Raw genomic sequence first — 21,538 nt, forward strand, 5'->3', positions numbered from 1 at the left:
CATAACTATGTATATATTACTTATGTTTTTTTATTTGGGAATGGTGTCGGTCACTGATTAAAGAGGAAGTTACTATCACTGTCGTTATATAGAGCATCTTTGATATTCCAGGAGTTACTATCACTGTCGTTATATGATTATCCTCAATAATCTAGGGGCTACTATCACTGTCGTTATATGATTACCCTCAATACCCTAGGGGCTACTATCACTGTCGTTATATAGAGCATCTTTGATATTCCAGGAGTTACTATCACTGTCGTTATATGATTATCCTCAATACTCTAGGGGCTACTATCACTGTCGTTATATGATTATCCTCAATACTCTAGGGGCTACTATCACTGTCGTTATATAGAGCATCTTTGATATTCCAGGAGTTACTATCACTGTCGTTATATGATTATCCTCAATACTCTAGGGGCTACTATCACTGTCGTTATATGATTATCCTCAATACTCTAGGGGCTACTATCACTGTCGTTATATGATTATCCTCAATACTCTAGGGGCTACTATCACTGTCGTTATATGATTACCCTCAATAATCTAGGGGCTACTATCACTGTCGTTATATGATTATCCTCAATACTCTAGGGGCTACTATCACTGTCGTTATATAGAGCATCTTTGATATTCCAGGAGTTACTATCACTGTCGTTATATGATTATCCTCAATACTCTAGGGGCTACTATCACTGTCGTTATATAGAGCATCTTTGATATTCCAGGAGTTACTATCACTGTCGTTATATGATTACCCTCAATAATCTAGGGGCTACTATCACTGTCGTTATATAGAGCATCTTTGATATTCCAGGAGTTACTATCACTGTCGTTATATGATTATCCTCAATAATCTAGGGGCTACTATCACTGTCGTTATATGATTATCCTCAATACTCTAGGGGCTACTATCACTGTCGTTATATGATTATCCTCAATACTCTAGGGGCTACTATCACTGTCGTTATATGATTATCCTCAATACTCTAGGGGCTACTATCACTGTCGTTATATGATTATCCTCAATACTCTAGGGGCTACACTATCACTGTCGTTATATATTCCTCAATACTCTAGGGGCTACTATCACTGTCGTTATATGATTATCCTCAATACTCTAGGGGCTACTATCACTGTCGTTATATGATTATCCTCAATACTCTAGGGCTACTATCACTGTCGTTATATGATTATCCTCAATACTCTAGGGGCTACTATCACTGTCGTTATATAGAGCATCATTGATATTCCAGGAGTTACTATCACTGTCGTTATATTGATTATCCTCAATACTCTAGGGGCTACTATCACTGTCGTTATATAGAGCATCTTTGATATTCCAGGAGTTACTATCACTGTCGTTATATAGAGCATCATTGATATTCCAGGAGTTACTATCACTGTCGTTATATGATTACCCTCAATAATCTAGGGGCTACTATCACTGTCGTTATATAGAGCATCATTGATATTCCAGGAGTTACTATCACTGTCGTTATATGATTATCCTCAATACTCTAGGGGCTACTATCACTGTCGTTATATAGAGCATCATTGATATTCCAGGAGTTACTATCACTGTCGTTATATGATTACCCTCAATAATCTAGGGGCTACAATCACTGTCGTTATATAGAGCATCTTTGATATTCCAGGAGTTACTATCACTGTCGTTATATGATTACCCTCAATACTCTAGGGGCTACTATCACTGTCGTTATATAGAGCATCATTGATATTCCAGGAGTTACTATCACTGTCGTTATATGATTACCCTCAATACTCTAGGGGCTACAATCACTGTCGTTATATGATTATCCTCAATACTCTAGGGGCTACTATCACTGTCGTTATATAGAGCATCTTTGATATTCCAGGAGTTACTATCACTGTCGTTATATGATTATCCTCAATACTCTAGGGGCTACTATCACTGTCGTTATATAGAGCATCTTTGATATTCCAGGAGTTACTATCACTGTCGTTATATGATTACCCTCAATACTCTAGGGGCTACTATCACTGTCGTTATATAGAGCATCCTTGATATTCCAGGAGTTACTATCACTGTCGTTATATGATTATCCTCAATACTCTAGGGGCTACTATCACTGTCGTTATATAGAGCATCATTGATATTCCAGGAGTTACTATCACTGTCGTTATATGATTACCCTCAATACTCTAGGGGCTACTATCACTGTCGTTATATGATTACCCTCAATACTCTAGGGGCTACTATAACTGTCGTTATATAGAGCATCATTGATATTCCAGGAGTTACTATCACTGTCGCTATATGATTATCCTCAATACTCTAGGGGCTACTATCACTGTCGTTATATAGAGCATCATTGATATTCCAGGAGTTACTATCACTGTCGTTATATGATTACCCTCAATACTCTAGGGGCTACTATCACTGTCGTTATATAGAGCATCTTTGATATTCCAGGAGTTACTATCACTGTCGTTATATGATTATCCTCAATACTCTAGGGGCTACTATCACTGTCGTTATATGATTACCCTCAATACTCTAGGGGCTACTATCACTGTCGTTATATGATTACCCTCAATACTCTAGGGGCTACTATCACTGTCGTTATATGATTACCCTCAATACTCTAGGGGCTACTATCACTGTCGTTATATGATTATCCTCAATACTCTAGGGGCTACTATCACTGTCGTTATATGATTATCCTCAATACCCTAGGGGCTACTATCACTGTCGTTATATGATTATCCTCAATACTCTAGGGGCTACTATCACTGTCGTTATATGATTATCCTCAATACTCTAGGGGCTACTATCACTGTCGTTATATGATTATCCTCAATACTCTAGGGGCTACTATCACTGTCGTTATATGATTATCCTCAATACTCTAGGGGCTACTATCACTGTCGTTATATGATTATCCTCAATACTCTAGGGGCTACTATCACTGTCGTTATATAGAGCATCCTTGATATTCCAGGGGTTACTATCACTGTCGTTATATGATTATCCTCAATACTCTAGGGGCTACTATCACTGTCGTTATATAGAGCATCCTTGATATTCCAGGGGTTACTATCACTGTCGTTATATAGAGCATCATTGATATTCCAGGAGCTACTATCACTGTCGTTATATAGAGCATCTTTGATATTCCAGGAGTTACTATCACTGTCGTTATATGATTATCCTCAATACTCTAGGGGCTACTATCACTGTCGTTATATGATTATCCTCAATACTCTAGGGGCTACTATCACTGTCGTTATATAGAGCATCCTTGATATTCCAGGAGTTACTATCACTGTCGTTATATAGAGCATCTTTGATATTCCAGGAGTTACTATCACTGTCGTTATATGATTATCCTCAATACTCTAGGGGCTACTATCACTGTCGTTATATAGAGCATCTTTGATATTCCAGGAGTTACTATCACTGTCGTTATATGATTACCCTCAATACTCTAGGGGCTACTATCACTGTCGTTATATGATTATCCTCAATACTCTAGGGGCTACTATCACTGTCGTTATATAGAGCATCTTTGATATTCCAGGAGTTACTATCACTGTCGTTATATGATTACCCTCAATACTCTAGGGGCTACTATCACTGTCGTTATATGATTATCCTCAATACCCTAGGGGCTACTATCACTGTCGTTTATATGATTACCCTCAATACCCTAGGGGCTACTATCACTGTCGTTATATGATTACCCTCAATACCCTAGGGGCTACAATCACTGTCGTTATATGATTATCCTCAATAATCTAGGGGCTACTATCACTGTCGTTATATGATTATCCTCAATACTCTAGGGGCTACTATCACTGTCGTTATATAGAGCATCTTTGATATTCCAGGAGTTACTATCACTGTCGTTATATGATTACCCTCAATACTCTAGGGGCTACTATCACTGTCGTTATATAGAGCATCCTTGATATTCCAGGAGTTACTATCACTGTCGTTATATGATTATCCTCAATACTCTAGGGGCTACTATCACTGTCGTTATATAGAGCATCTTTGATATTCCAGGAGTTACTATCACTGTCGTTATATGATTACCCTCTCAATACTCTAGGGGCTACTATCACTGTCGTTATATGATTATCCTCAATACTCTAGGGGCTACTATCACTGTCGTTATATAGAGCATCATTGATATTCCAGGAGTTACTATCACTGTCGTTATATGATTACCCTCAATACTCTAGGGGCTACTATCACTGTCGTTATATAGAGCATCTTTGATATTCCAGGAGTTACTATCACTGTCGTTATATGATTATCCTCAATACCCTAGGGGCTACTATCACTGTCGTTATATAGAGCATCATTGATATTCCAGGAGTTACTATCACTGTCGTTATATGATTACCCTCAATAATCTAGGGGCTACTATCACTGTCGTTATATAGAGCATCTTTGATATTCCAGGAGTTACTATCACTGTCGTTATATAGAGCATCTTTGATATTCCAGGAGTTACTATCACTGTCGTTATATGATTATCCTCAATACTCTAGGGGCTACTATCACTGTCGTTATTATAGAGCATCATTGATATTCCAGGAGTTACTATCACTGTCGTTATATGATTACCCTCAATAATCTAGGGGCTACAATCACTGTCGTTATATAGAGCATCATTGATATTCCAGGAGTTACTATCACTGTCGTTATATGATTATCTTCAATACTCTAGGGGCTACTATCACTGTCGTTATATGATTATCCTCAATACCCTAGGGGCTACTATCACTGTCGTTATATGATTATCCTCAATACTCTAGGGGCTACTATCACTGTCGTTATATGATAACCCTCAATAATCTAGGGGCTACTATCACTGTCGTTATATGATTATCCTCAATACTCTAGGGGCTACTATCACTGTCGTTATATGATTATCCTCAATACTCTAGGGGCTACTATCACTGTCGTTATATGATTATCCTCAATACCCTAGGGGCTACTATCACTGTAAATATATGATTATCCTCAATACTCTAGGGGCTACTATCACTGTCGTTATATGATTACCCTCAATACTCTAGGGGCTACTATCACTGTCGTTATATGATTATCCTCAATACTCTAGGGGCTACTATCACTGTCGTTATATGATTATCCTCAATACTCTAGGGGCTACTATCACTGTCGTTATATAGAGCATCTTTGATATTCCAGGAGTTACTATCACTGTCGTTATATGATTATCCTCAATACTCTAGGGGCTACTATCACTGTCGTTATATGATTATCCTCAATACTCTAGGGGCTACTATCACTGTCGTTATATGATTACCCTCAATACTCTAGGGGCTACTATCACTGTCGTTATATGATTACCCTCAATACTCTAGGGGCTACTATCACTGTCGTTATATAGTTGATATAACGACAGTGATACTAACCCATGGAGTAGTGAGGACGATTAAGGGATAAAGACTTTTGGTAGAATTAATCACTCAGCCATTGCAGCCAAGATCCGGGCACTGAAAAATCAGTCTTTTTCTAACTAACCACTTTTTGTACATTTTGTAATTTTGAATTTTCGATTGTCAAATAGGTATCATTGAGTGGCTTCCTCAATGGTATGAACTCCTATTTCCAAAATTCTGCACCAGAAAAAAAGTTTCATTAAGGAATATTGACTTCGCATAGGTGTACATCCAAAGTAACATTAATCATTGTCATAATATCTGTGTTGCTAAGTCGGAAGAAATAAGATTCAAACTAGCTCATATGACATACATGGTTGACATTCTCCTCCGTTTGTATACCTTATCATTTTTGGGGATATAATACACTATACCTATAAACATTATAACCGATCTTCTGTAAATAGCGTAGGCATTTTAACGATATTTTTTTTTTTTTTTTTTTGCGGATATGTATGTAAGTTGTTGTTTATAGTGAAATTGTACACATAAATACTTTCGGGCGCATAAGAAAATAGAATACTGTATGTAATAGTGTGACGTCAGTTTGAATTTTATTTGCTTTTATTATCTTGCGCTCCCGGAATTAAATACCACCACACGGAATCTCCCACACTCGCTAAATCTCCCGTTTTACCCTATCTTAAAGTTACCCAGACAAATTTTCTTTGTATTTCATCTTAAAACATTTTTTTTATTTATCTTTGCAGTCAAAATCGTAGTATGCAGCTGTCGTATTATATCAGAAATTCTAGCTGTCCTCACATATGACACTGTTAATTCTACAATACACGTAAATCAATGACTTACTAATCTATTGTGACACGTGTCTCTTCTTTAGCCCGCGGGATAGTGCGTGAATTCTTATCAAATAAGATTTCACTTTGAACTATCGGCTCCATAGCTCAGTTGGTTAGAGCGCCAGTCTAGTAAACTGGAGGTCGAGGGTTCGACTCCCTCTGGAGCCTTCATTTTAACTTTTAGTTACCTATCGGTATACAAATATAAACATATGTATTTTTTAAATTTTGAAATCCAAATTGAAATTAGTTAAAATTTAGTAATAAGTAATATGGACTAGTCCCAAATGTATGAAGCATGAGTACATACATACATATATGTATTACAAGTATATAAAATGCGACATTTTTGAAAATGTGTCAAAAAGATGATTAAATTAAAGGTCCAATGCCGTTTGCAAACGCCTTTCATTTTTTCACAACGCAATGTAAAACGATATTGATTATTTGTAGGGACGCAAAAGGTATTAGCTTACCGTTTATACAACACTCAACATCATCTTCTGAACAATTTAATTGAAATAAATTGAATTTGAATTTTCATAACGCGGGTCGTCTTATATTTCCCGCCGTCGTCCTAAATACCGCTCTGTATATGACTATGACTGCGTTCGACGGCAAAACAGCGAAATGAATCTTCATTGTTCACATAAACTATGATGAAAATCTTTCATGTACATATTTGGTGGTTTTTTTCCGAAAAGGTAGTGGACCTATAATTATTCACATAATTAGTGTAATTTTCACTTCTCATTTGTTGCCAAACGTATTGTTATATTTTCATTAAAATAAGCAAGTAATCAAAGAACAGAGTTCCTAAGAGTCTTATAAAAATTGTACAGTTAGTATTTCAATAAATTATTATATCTTAATTTGAAAATTATCGTTGAACTGTAATTAGCCGTTGATAACATTTTCATCAACCCCCCTCCCACCCCTATATTAATTTTAACCAAATAATGTTTCCCTTATAACGTCGATGGCATTGCGGATTCAAAATCTTATGCATTGTCGAGGAATGCCATTAGGTATTACATATATAAAAGCAACATAAAACTTTTCGTTACGAAAAGCACACACTTAGACAAGACATGTAATTATATAACTGACCTGTAAACGTTGCTTAAACAACTGCGAGTTATCTCCCTTCGACCAGAACATGTTATCGATTACCTTCCGTTTATAATGACACTACAACAAACATTGAAAAAACATTGTTGCCAAACATCTACAGGGTAAAGTGTCTAGAAACAGAGCCAAGGGGTAATAATTGTAACACAATTAATATATCTAGTATCCGTCTATTAAAAATTATTTCAACAAAGAGTGAATATTTTATTGGTAAGAAATCAACATACTTATTTACGTTTGAAGTTTATTTGTTATTTTTCATGCAAAAGTATGCTGAGCATACCCTTTGGAATGAATTCAAGTACATTTGATAGTTATAATCCTTTTTTTAAATTTTGTTTATTCGATTGCTTTAATTTTTTATACTAAATTTAACACTTTCTTTAGCTATAATATCTACTTTTGACTCTTAAAAAACTAAATTGAGGGCTTCAAACTAAGAAAATAAATTCGGAAAAACTTGCATTTGTCTTCAAAACAATAAAATTGAGTTATTTCCCCTTGAACGTGTAACCATCAAACGACAATGCGATATTAAACTTCAAATAAAATGTCGATTATTTCATTGCCACTGAATTACATGCATTAATAATTGCACGACAACACAATGAACAATTCATTACCAGGTGCATTAATGGCAAACTGGTGTACAAAAATAAATGATTATCATATTAACGTTTACAGAAGCTAGTATTAAGGTGTTTTTCACTGGTTTGTTCTGATAAACTCACGGTCCCTCTTCTGGGTAGCTGGCGGAAATTTAACATTATTAGGGTCATGCTAACAGATAAAGCAGAAAATATTTTTGACCGATGACAATCATCAAGGTTGATTGTTTCGTCGAATTAAAATGTATGGGCGTTCAACATCAACAATGCATTTGATATTAAACAACCCCTGACGTATTTCATTATATGGTTGGTCCTGAAGACCTAAACATTATAAATCTTGATTCCTTAACTTTACTGTAAGGCCAAATAAAATACTCCCTAAAATGTATACTAGCCGACGATGTTGTCATTTTGACTTAGTTCATACATATGTATATATGGAACTTGTCCAAACCAACTTTAGAAACCATGAATAGTTATACGAGAACCTTTCCAATTCAATAATATTTCCAAATTTCTTAGATTAACATTTGCATGTTGTTATATATATATATATATTTATAGAAAACAAATTTTCGATTTTATTTGTTTGCTATTTTTACACTTCATGTACAAGTGTTTACCCCCACTGAGTATTAGAAGGCCAAGCTAGATGTACATGTATGGTACAACTGGAATTACCAAGGTTGCTTGTAACTCGTGGGTCTATTGCACCATCTGACTTATAAACGATGCCGCCTTCGATATTTTGAGTAAATTCCAAGAAATCATGTTATTTCCATAAATTTATCATTGTCGAATGCCCACGGTCGATTGCACTTCGCTACACTACACTTATCACGATTTCCGACGATTGTACAATCGTGCCATTAAATCACAAGATCACGTTTAGACGTTTAAGATCCTAGATATTTTAGGAAACCTCAATCGGCAACAATTAAATATTAACTTAGAACATTTAAGTAGCAAGTTGAAGGGCGGTGGCGCATTGGCAAACTCGTTCACCCCTGAAATTCTATATTGAACTGTCCCGATCTTAGTTTTAGAAGAGTTCAAATGTATCTTCAGGGGTGGAGGAGTTAATGTTTCTGACCTTTAACGACTAGCTCTCCACATCTGGGTCATGGTGTCGTATCCGCATGGGGTAGATAATTGCCTTATCGAGAAATTCTCAAGGTTGACCTATTAAATTATTGATGTTTTTCAAGATGTGAAAGATGGGAGACAAGAAAGAAAAAAAAATAAACATAGGCTTCATCATACGTGATTCATGTACCCATATGGTTCTGCGTTATCATTTTGTTGTTAGATAAGATATAATTAATTTAGCTTACCTTCTGGTCATATAGTCATACTGTCAACCGACGACAACATATGTGCTCACAATGTGATTACGCCATCACACGAAGTAAATTCCCATGTGTGCTCATAATGTGATTACGTAATCACTCGAAGTACATCACCATGTGTGTTCATAATGTGATTACGTCATCATTCGAAGTCATCACAAAAATCCAGAACATCATTTCACAACATTTCACAACATCACCAAACCTCCACGCGATGAATTTAATTCATCATAAACCACACATAAAATCATCGCAAAACATTCTTGTCATTCCACTGTTCACGTCATTTGTCAACGTCATCTTTCATGCTATCATAATCATCTCAAATCATCGAAACAACATAACTTTTAATCCACGAGATTAAAGTCCTGTTCTGAAGTAACCTACACAGCGTTCCCAAGCAATCACACCAACTGGACTGAACCTGCAATGTCTAGATAACGAAGTCGTGTATTTCAGCATTTGTGTTGCCATGGCAACCCATTTTGATATCCTTCTTTCCTTTCATCCACATCCTCCGCTGGTGCAGATGCCATCCAATAGCTCTCTTTTGTGTTAAGAGTCCTTAAATTCTCCAATGCAGCTTCTCATACAAGCATCGCGACTTCACAACAGAATCCTTGCTAATTTGGGCAATGAAAGAGAAATCATGTCTCCTCTCGTGTTTCAAACAAAGCCAGCAGTAGTACACCGCTATCTAAAAGCTGGAACGCAAGCTTTTATTTTCGAGAAACATTTCAATTCCCTTTCTCCATCATATTATAAAGCCATCCTTCTCATGTGGAAACAGCGCCCCTAGAGCTGAAAACGACTTTTATTTCTGGAATGGTATTCAATATCCTTTCTTTTGGAATTCTAAAGCGTCCAACGACAAGTTTCTGTACCGTATGGCAACGCGTAGCTATGCATGGTCTGAACAACATAGAAAACCAATAGAACTCCTTCGCTAACTTGTATCAGAGAAAGTTCATTGGAAAGCTTAAAAGCATCGTATTTCAAACAAATTGGGAAACTTTTGAAAAAAATCTATATAAATGTTTGAAACCATCTGATAGCTTTAGATACGTGTATTATCAGAATTCAATATCTGCAATTTACAGATCGTCTCGCAGTTGGATTGTACAGCTACAGCGTTATTCAATGGTATGGTATTGCAAAGCTCTTACTATTCATCAAAGTCTCCAAGTTGTTTCAGAATGACAGAATAATAACATCTTAGGACAAGAACACAAATGCTCCAGAAAACACTTTTTCACTGTAAATTAAAAAAAAAAAAACATTTGTGGTCTGAAGTCCTCTTTTCATTCCAATTGTTTTGACATACAAGTATCACACAGTAAATGGTTCGATATCAGAGGAAACCAGAGTCCAGTCACGTGTTTCTTTTAGACCCGATATTTTTTCCGTATTAGGTTATTATAACAGAATATGTAACGAATTTATCCCGTCGAAGGCCCATTTAACCAGAAACAAAAGGACACAGAACTTAAACAAGTTTTAACTCATTGAATGATTCGAATACGTTGTCATAGTCCAGTTTTGTTAAATAATCCTATTAAATCATTCTTACCGATTTCGCGTTGCTTTTGAAAATGATCATCAAATGTCTTATCGTGAGTAAAACATCCAAAAGTGTAAGGCCAGTGATAGAATAACAGACACCCTTACAATGGCGCCACAGTCAAAGGTTACTCACCCGAATGGTTAGTCGGTCTGCATAACCCAAAGTGTTCATTATAGTGATAGTTTGTGGTAAAAAAGGAAGTGATGTCACAGCACCAAATAATATATATGACATATATCAATGTGTCATACTTAAGTATGTTTCTGGCCACCAGATAGCATTGTGCTTTTCAAATGGTGTTAACATGGCGTCCCATATTGAATTATATCACATTTTATTGAAACAGCTATTATGAACGTTAGCCGCAACACCTTGACATCCATGGAGAGAGTATTGAAACCACCGTCAATACCTGTAACTTTACTCAAACATTACTACATAAAATACGAACCTATTAAAGTCGTTAGTGGAGAACTTCAATGGGCATGTGTCGTCATATGAAGAAGGCTAGAATGTATGAATTATATCGAGATTTACAAATCCTGACCTCTGATAAACTCGCCTTTTATCTTCTTTGTATTCAATTTCTATTTTACAAATAATATATTATCAGCCTGTTTGATAACACTGTGAAAAGCATGTAATAAACGGAGAGCAGGAAAGTAACAATACAGGGGAAATGTGTGTGTGTGTGTGTGTGTGTGTGTGTAGGGGGGGGGAGACCAGCTTATAACACGTATTTACTATTTCAGATTCCGAGTATGACATATGGAATGTAAGCCAATTTTCAGATAGATAAGAAATGCAGACGTTGGTATCATTCATGAATAAATATGGATAAAACGGCGAAAAACTGCTGTATGTAACTCATCAGATACTAAGTATGATATTTTGAAGGCCAGTCAATGTTCAGATAGATAGGAAATTCAGATATTTGTATCATTCATGGATACCAATAATAAAAATGACGAAAGATTGCAGTATGTAGTTAAATAGGTCAGATTTAAAATATGTCTTCATTAATGTATATATACATTTATATTTGACGACAGGAGTATTTGATAACTATGTGTTATGATAAAATAGTGCCAGAAAACGGAGATCCCAAGGAAAACCCCCGACCAACAATTATCACTGTTGTTATATTCACAGATGATGACTACTTGGTGACAATTTGATTTAAACCACAAAGGCATGCGTGAGAGGTGAGGAAACTAGCATAATGTCCAACACTTTATAATAAAGATCACAATATGTCATAATCGTCTATTGTTTTATGGGGTTTTAATTAAAATACCTTGATTACATTAATTAGGGAGAAGACATATATAGTCAACTCCTGCTGTCTAATCCATTTGGCATTTCTCAATAAAAATGCATCATTTGAATATTTAATGATAGGATCCATGTAGGGTATTTTAACAATAACCTCAACCTGGAAGAGGACAGTCTTTTAAAGATGTCCCACCGCCGACAGAGCATAAATGATATTCATCATTTGAACAATAATTGATGTTTAATCGTGTATATCTATGTCTAATTAACAAAATTATTTTTATGTATTTTGCCTTTGGTGCATGAGCAATCACTACTTCATTCCATATAGAATATAGTGCCACTGAATTTTTTCGGGATGCAATTAATTGGGTTTTTTTTTAAATATTTTTAAACTTGAAGTAAAACCAGAAGCTCAAACTTTTTAATGGGGATAATGGTTAAATTAAGTATCTTTTGTTACTGAAGAAAAAGTCGTCTGCTCCTGTTTTTAATAGTGAAAAAATACCATTTGTCAGCGGTGGAGCATTTTTAAGCCATTTGAGGATAATTACATAATGTATATCAGAGTAACAGAAACTCACAAATGCATGATATATTGAACTATATATTATAATGGCAAAACATATCTATGGATTAAATGATTTTAAGTATATGTATTAGCCCACTGACTTTGACAAAATAATACAGTTTCAAGGATCTATTTGAACTTGGTTTAAAATTGTGTGGCCTATAATGGCTTGCATTTGATAGTTGTTTCAAAGTACATGGTATTTCATCCAACATTTCCCTCTATCTCAATGGTATGTCGGTGCATTTATGCATCTGAATCAGTATAGATATGTATACATATTTATACATTGTATATTAAACAACAGTTTGTTAAGAAAAAAAATATACATGAAATATAACTTAAGAAATCCTATTGATAACAGACTCTCTTATTTTACTTATTAATGCCTGTTATAATGTTTATGCTTACCGGATCGTATGCCCCATGGAGCATAACAATGAATGAATCGTAAGTATAGCAGCATGGACAAGGCATCAACAGAAACTGAATTTATTTGTCACATTTTATAAAATATCAAAGATCACTTTTCAAAGTATTGATATATAATTGTTATCTCCTGCAAATATCAAACGGCGTATCATCAACCATGGTTATTTAAAGATGCTACACCGCGGACGAATGGCATTTCTTTTCTCAATCAAAAACAGGAGCAGACGAATTAGTATTTTTCTTCAGTTACAAATTAATTACTTAGTTTACACCATTACCACCATTGAAAAGTTTGAGCTTTTTATTTTTCTTCAAGATAAATATATCAAAAATAATCAATTGTATTCCTAATAAATTTCATGGCATATTTGTCCTATATGGAATTAAGTACTGATTGCGCATGCACAAAATAGTTTTACATATGTTTTTGTGTTAATTAGTCATATATTTAAACACGATTAAACATCAGTTAATGTTCATATGATGGGTATCGATTATGGTCTGTCCGCAGTGGAGCATCTTTAATGGCAAGCAGATTAATGCTTTCATTTATAAATCTCGTGTTTCTCAAAATTCTGTTGAAATAATTTGATTTCCCACTTCAATGTTTTACATTTGTGTAAAGTTTCCCGTCCTACAAACAGCTTATTTATTTGGAATAATATAATTCGATAATGTTGTAATCAAGTGTCCTTTTATGCCCTTTTTTGAATAAAATATGATATTACATGAAAATGAAAATGATCATTAAAGATATCCTTTGAGGTAAGCTTTGATAATTTTTAAGATAACCATGCAAGTTAAAGTATACATACGAAACCTGAATAGTTATGTCATATTTCAACTAGTATGGTAAGCATAGTCATCTTGATAATATAATTAAATTAGAACTTTTTGATAACTAACTTGGTACAAACACTTGTTAAGATTATCTGGTAATTGTGTCACTGCGCATGTAAATTTACATCATTAGTCACATCATCAAAATAATTCAAGACATTTATTGGTCATGAATGCATTCTTTCAACATAATCACTTAATGCGTTATGTAACATAGTGTACTATTTATAACAAATTGTCAAGACTTTTACGAAGTAAATGCAAATTATAGATTATTCCTAGTGGAATTTTACTATATCCATGAGATCGGCAGTCCATGCATGCTTATATTTTAATGAAATCAGATATCAGTAACGTTTTAGGATAAAGTGACATCAGTAGGTCATCTTTGATATTTTAGCATAGATAAAAAATTGGCATCAGTAAATGATCAATGATATATTAACATATTTTTGTTGATAATCACTAAACTTTTCACGTGCAACATTGTGTAATGTTTGAACATAAAACTGTCATCATTTATTTTGTATTATACCATTGTACAACATTAAACTAAAACACACATAACTGTCATGACCTTGAGGCGAGTGTATATCGCTACATGCACATCCATACATAGGGATGATGGACGTATCTGGGTATTTTTAAATATCACTTGGTATCATGTTTTATGCTTTTGTAATTTTAAATATCCATGAACCTGAAGTTTTACTCATACAGGGAGGATATCGATCATAAATACATATCGATCATTAATACTATCAGTGTAAACTTTATATTGTAGATGTCCAAGGTCTCAATTTCAAAATAAATAAACAGAAATAGGACCACCTACCTAAACATGGAGTCGAATGATCCGGAGTCTTTGAGCTACTGAGCATCCATGTAATTCACATAAATCCCACATTATAGAATATGACGTTCTCTATCCGCACAAACACATTGACGTCTTGTACTATAGGCAGACTGTTAAAGCTATGGCGGATAGGATCAGAGGCAGTTGTTGTAATATCATGTTAGAGAATAAATATACCTTTTGACCAAGTGTACGCTTAATCTACGAAACATTCATAGCATGTATCGGTTGCCTACTATGAAAAGAACACTATAGAAATGGCGTATAAAACGGAATAGAATGGCCATTTTAATAGTCTTTAGTTTTCTTTATAATTTGTCGCTAAAGCTCTTTTCTTTTCCTGAATACGTCGGAATTCAACTAGCTTGAATTAAAATCTATTGACATAAAAAGACTTCTTTCTCGACGATTGAAACATGATAGCTAAATACCGGGCTGTATGGCTGTGCATTCACAGCGAAAACAACAGCTTACAATGACCAGCGAGTAGAGAGTCAATGGGCTTTTATGTCCAGATCGCTTTGCCTATAGAGGAATTAAACGTAGCGCCTGATAAGTTAAGAGACCTGCATATGTTACAGTAACAATACCGTCTGGTTATATGCCAAGCTGTCCAGTATTAAGACGTATTGGAACCCTGGCTCTATGGAGGATCAATGCTACAACGCATTTTTGATATTCATATTCCCAATAAATTCAAGATTTTGCAAACGAATATGAAATTGATTAGTATTGATCATTTTATTATTTCACCGTGATCATTTTGAATCCAAATGTGTTATGTTTATTATAAAACATTATGAAAAAGCTTTAATGTCTCAACCACATCATTCATGTTTACAATATATTGTTTTTCAAATAGTTTAAACATGTTGTATTAGTTTTATCAATCATTCGTGATCATTTTGAATACAAACATGCTATGTTTATATTGTGTCAAAAAAGAAATAGACACAAATATTCCTCGTGAAAATACAACAATTGCATTATCGCTTGTTGATATCAGCGTACCGAACACAAAGGTGAATGACACAATATGTACCTACTACGTACAAATGATAAAGAGATTAGATCGTAAACATGATTACATCATGATATTTATATCAATAGACCTCAAAGTGTTTACACAATTCCTGTATTTGTATAACTGATTGTTAAAGTTTAATGTAATGTTAAATCACAGAAATATGTATAAGAATCGCCAATACTGAAGTTTAATCCAGTTTGAAAACAGGTTAATCTTCACGTAATCATTTGTCTGTACGATTTACATCGAATAAGTCAATAGACAACGAACTTATTCATTCATTTCCTACATGTTAGAATATGATAGAGAGAAGACCTATATAGACAATGCCTTTGACATTTGTCAGTTGTTTGAAATCGGAATTAAAATTGAGAATATGATGAATTAGCGTTTAATATGTCTCTTTGTCTACATTGCAAACATCATTTCTATAATATGGAATATTTCTTTCATGTCAAGAGATTGAATGTCAGGCGTATGACATTTTATCATTCAACCTCTGGATTGTGAGTTCAATTCACACATGGTGCAATCGCCAGGTGCTAGCTGTAGCTTGATGGCTTTTCCTCTGAAAACTTACGGTTTCTTTTACTATCTCAAAATTAGACAGGCTTTGATGGTGACGGCAAGTCGGAACTCTCAGAGAAAATCATCGACCCACAGCCAGTATCTGATAATTGCTCTATATGCAACTGAAAGACTTTTTGTAGAATGCCAGACGTTTCAGACTCAACATTGAAAACTGGAGTTAGACATTTTACCTACTAGACCAGAGGAGGTAGAATGTTTGACACCTTAACCACTCTGTCATAGCGACCCAGAGTTGGAAGGATGGTGTAAAAGTATCATCAATAAATGTTTCAATCATTTAATCAATAATCAATCAATATATACATCAATCAATCACGATTTAATAGAAAGAAATGCATGATCGATCTTTCTACTTAAAAAGTTTTCAAGACACTTACCTTTGACACTAGGGACCCTACATTTGTCGTCTTGGTCTTCATATTAATCCAAACGAATTACAACACACATGTTCACAAAATTCTCACCATATGTAAGTGCACTTCATACTATTCCGTATTCTAAGTAAAACAACACATTTCGTAGTAGAAGTTCCACATTTCACATTTCACACATCAAATAACGTTTTGAAGTAAATAATCCACATTCCTGATATGGTGTTTTGTAGTAAGTAATCCACATTGCTAATGTGGTGTTTTGAAGTAAATGATCCACATTCCTTATATGGTGTTCTGAATTTAAAAAATCCACAACACTAATATGGTGTTTTGTAGTAAATAATTCATATTCTCATGTGGTATTTTGTAGCAGTAGCTAATTCACATCCCTATTATGGTGGCTTGTATTGAATATTCCACATTTATACGTTTGACAGTATATATCCAAATTCAAACAATCTGATAAAAGTTTCATATTTCACTTCGGATGAGAAATAGAAGAGTTTTCTACTGAAATTAATTTTTCAAACGGCATTTCACACATACATGTACGATTAGAAAGAAATATTTTGCATTCTACACAAAATATGATTATTTGGGATGGACATCCTATATTCAACCGTTAATAATTAAAACATATGTTTTATATGGGTTTTTATGTTCGATATTCCTCAGCCGTATTATTCCAAGAAGCAATATCCGCCGTCACTTTTGATGATAACACAATACACCAAGGAATAAGTGATAACTTTTCACTCATGATGACTAAACAAAATTCAAATATCACTTTTTTGCATTGATAACGTCACTATTGTTTATGACAATGGCATCCAAACAGATAACAAAACAATAGTTCCTTCCACGTCTGAGATATAGCTACACATCTTGGTGACGTCATCTCGTGGCCTTGGTGACGTCATCTCGTACGTACCATTGGAGACTTTCGTTGGGACTACACTATTGAGAGCATACTGCATAATATTTAATTTTCGTGGTGTAAAATTTTTCGTTGATTTTATGGTTGCTATGGTACCATGAATATAAAACAACTAATGATGTTTATACATTAACATTATCATTGTTTTTCCATCGGCTGACCACGAGTATTTCTATTCACGAAATGATTTGAAAGCTTCAAACCAAGAACAAATGTCCCCACCAATAATTCATGTTATACAGTATATGAAACACATATCACTTTGGTTCTCAAAAGTGTCTCCATTTTGTTGTTAAATACACAATGATGCTAATTAGGGTCTGGACACGTTGCTGACTAACACCTCTCAGTAGAGTTGCATAACGTTGGTGAAACATTAACCCAATTTTGAAATAACTTTGGATAAAAACATTTACCTCTCATCTTATATCTCCATATGTAAACAGGCATGTTAACACAATGCTAGCGATATGAACATCTTTGCTACAGCAGAAACATCCACTCGTTTGTAACACGGTACTTTAATTCTTACTGCTTAAAAACCTCAACACTTTTGAAGTTTAAACACATAAATCCACGTCTGCAAGCAACTACAACCACATTCACCAAAATGTCCATAGGATTGTATGAAGCATACATAATTCTTACAGCTTTAAAACCTCAACACTTTTGTTGTTTAAACACATAAATCCACGTCTGCAAGTAACTAGAACCACATTCACCAAAATATCCATAGAGTTGTATGAAGTATACATCTGTCCAACCTGGGAAACATCCATACTAACGCATGACATTTCAACCCCCAAACCGTCACATCGTAGTGAATCAAGTGTGTTGATCAAAATATCAAATGATTAACTTTCTAATCCACAATTGTTTCCTTGTTATCCGGAGCTACACTTTCCTGTCGGTTGTACTTTAAAAAAAACTTACTAGGCGCGGCTCTGTCGAACACATTTACGGGGCGAACCACTGACAAACCCCAGGTACAATACATAATTGAGTTTTCTAGTCTATCATCCAACTTCCCTCTTCACAATGGAGTCGGACATCTTGCTCCATCCGTCAAACCTTGTCTTTTTCACTCACATCTATTTGTGCGTGTGAATCGTTCGTCAAATAATGCAGCTTTCTTCGTCGGCTTTTATAACCATATGGTTAACAACACCTTGGGGATATCATTTTTCTATTTTATTGAATAAATACTGAAATTAAAACAGTCGCTATTGTGTACGTCACCTTCCGTCGCTGGCATAGGTATTGCTGTCTATTGTTCGGAATTCTTTACCATCCAACTTAGCTAAGCAATGATACACCTCCACTATAGAGTGTTACTAAGTTAAGTAACAATATCTTCTATTCTTTCTCGCCATCCATAAACCCACTTTATCCCTTTCGTTTGAAAAGTTTTTTCGCCGATGAATGCAGAATGAGATCCCGTTCTGAAAGAGAAGAGACAAAATGGTGAATTTTGTAACGAGTCATATAAAGATTTATGTAATCGTGAATGTTAGCGTCGTAAAGTAATTTTTAATAGGTACATGTATATTGTGTGTAGCGTATATAAATACGGCTATATAAATATAAAGAATGACTCAAGAATGTCTCAGGTTGGATTTTACAGAGAAAAAACACCGACCAACGAGCAGAACCCGACTCCTTCCCTTATCGCAATTCAAAGGTTCAATTAGGCTATAAATAGAGTTAGTAGGGCTAAAAGGACGTTACATAACATGCATGGTAGATTTTGATAGAGTAATTGTGTGTTATTATATTTTATTTACATGTAATCTAATACATATATATTTAATGTATCACCAAAGTTGTTAATATTTTTAATGAAACCATTTTGACGATTTATTATACATGTATATCTAATTGTTGTTCCGCCCAATTATAGAAAGAATTATTCAAGAATGTGTCGAGTTTTCTGGAAGAAGCTGAAGTTCACAGAAAAAACATCAACCAACGGGTATTATCCGACTCCTCTCCCAAACGCAATCCAAAAGCTTACGAATGGGGCGAAGAAATCGCAAAAAAATTAAATATATTATATTATCGTATAGAAGTAGGTGTGAAAAATTGCGGGATAGCCTGTTCGGTAGCCCTATACTGACCTAGGTTTGACATTGGTACTAGACGAATAGGCTATTCGGTCATGTGTAGGCATAGGTGTACGATTGGTACTAAAGGCGGATAGCTTGTTGGTAAGTCTTGAATAGACATAGGTTTGCCATAGGTACTAGCTGGATAACCTTATAAACCTAGGTTTGATATTGGTACTAGTCTGTAGGTGGTTCCTGTACATACCTAGGTTTAGCATTGGTACAAGCTGGACAGCCTGTCGAAGGGCCTTACATAGACCTAGGTGTGACATTGGTAATATATATATAACCTGTAAAAGCCTACGTTTGATATTTGTACAAGCCAGATAAGCTGTTGATGAGCCCTGTATAAGCCTAAGTTTGCCATTGGTACTAGCCTGTTGGTGGGTCCTGCCATTGGTACTAGCCTGTTGGTGGGTCCTGTATAGGTCTAGGTTTGACAATGGTACTAGCATGTTGGTGGGCCCTGTATAGACCTTGGTTTGCCAGTGGTACTAGCCTGTTGGTGGGTCCTTTATAGATCTAGGTTTGACAAAGACACTAGCATGTTGGTGGGTCCTGCATATACCTAGGTTTTCCATTGGTACTAGCCTGTTGGTGGGCCCTGTATAGACCTTGGCTTGCCAGTGGTACTAGCCTGTTGGTGGGCCCTGTATAGTGCTAGGTTTGACATAAGTACTAGCCTGTTGATGGGCCGTGTATAGGCCTAGGTTTGACAGTGGTACTAGCCTGTTGGTGGGCCCTGTATAGTGCTAGGTTTGACATAAGTACTAGCCTGTTGATGGGCCGTGTATAGGCCTAGGTTTGACATTGGCACTATGCCCGTTATGACCTAGGTTTGTATTGGACTAGTCCTGTTTTGCTAGTACTCTAGTGTTGGTGGACAGTGGATGAGCTCTGTGACATTGGTATATACCTAGGTTTGATAGTGGTACTAGCCTGTTGGTGGGCCCTGTATAGACCTAGGTTTGACATTGGTACGAGTCTGTTGGAGGGCTGTGTATAAAGTAACAGATCATACTTCCTACAACACTTTCCCCTATGATTGTCATCCATTGTTGTTGTCGACAGTCAGGTATATGACAGTTGAAGGTCTATTGACTTACTAGAGTAGAAAATATGCGGAACACCTGCTCAATGCTCACTGAACCACACCAGACACGTCACAAATATAGGTAAGGCAAGGTTAGCGTATATGTACGGGTACATGTATGTAGGTAAACCGTATGGAAACCGCGTATCAGGGATTTGTATATATAGCTGAATAAGTAAATCCACATCATTGATTGGTATATATGGTATTTGATGTAAACAGTTACACACAAATTGACAAAGTGGTTCATTATAAAGTTTGATCCTCTCTAGTTGTGTGTTGGGTACTTCAGCATCACAGACAAGTCCTACACAAAATCTGTTCGGCGTTGTTACACTCGCGTACAGTGAGACAATTTCTCTCAGTACACCACGGTCTCCTCATTCAGTGAGCAGAAGTAACGACAACCCTGGTGGACATTAACAATGAGGTAACTACAATTTACCCTACCAAAGAATATTCCAATGGCGCAGTCGACGTTGTAACAAATGCTCAATACATGACTATGGCAGATTA

At 35.4% G+C, this 21,538-nt stretch overlaps 1 long non-coding RNA gene and 1 other non-coding gene across 2 annotated transcripts in view; one reads left to right on the forward strand and one right to left on the reverse strand.

The window, feature by feature from the left end:
* LOC138308223 (uncharacterized) overlaps positions 1 to 19,260 on the reverse strand; it is a 105,729-nt gene extending 86,469 nt beyond the window's left edge. The window contains exon 1 of the long non-coding RNA XR_011206093.1: positions 16,891 to 19,260. This is a non-coding gene — a long non-coding RNA (uncharacterized lncRNA). The remainder of the gene's footprint in view (positions 1 to 16,890) is intronic.
* On the forward strand, positions 6,361 to 6,434 carry Trnat-agu (transfer RNA threonine (anticodon AGU)). The gene has a single exon. It is a non-coding gene; the product is annotated as a tRNA-Thr (tRNA).
* Positions 19,261 to 21,538: the final 2,278 nt, after the last annotated feature.

The sequence above is a fragment of the Argopecten irradians genome, chromosome 14 (assembly GCF_041381155.1).
Source record: "Argopecten irradians isolate NY chromosome 14, Ai_NY, whole genome shotgun sequence".
NCBI lineage: Eukaryota > Metazoa > Mollusca > Bivalvia > Pectinida > Pectinidae > Argopecten > Argopecten irradians.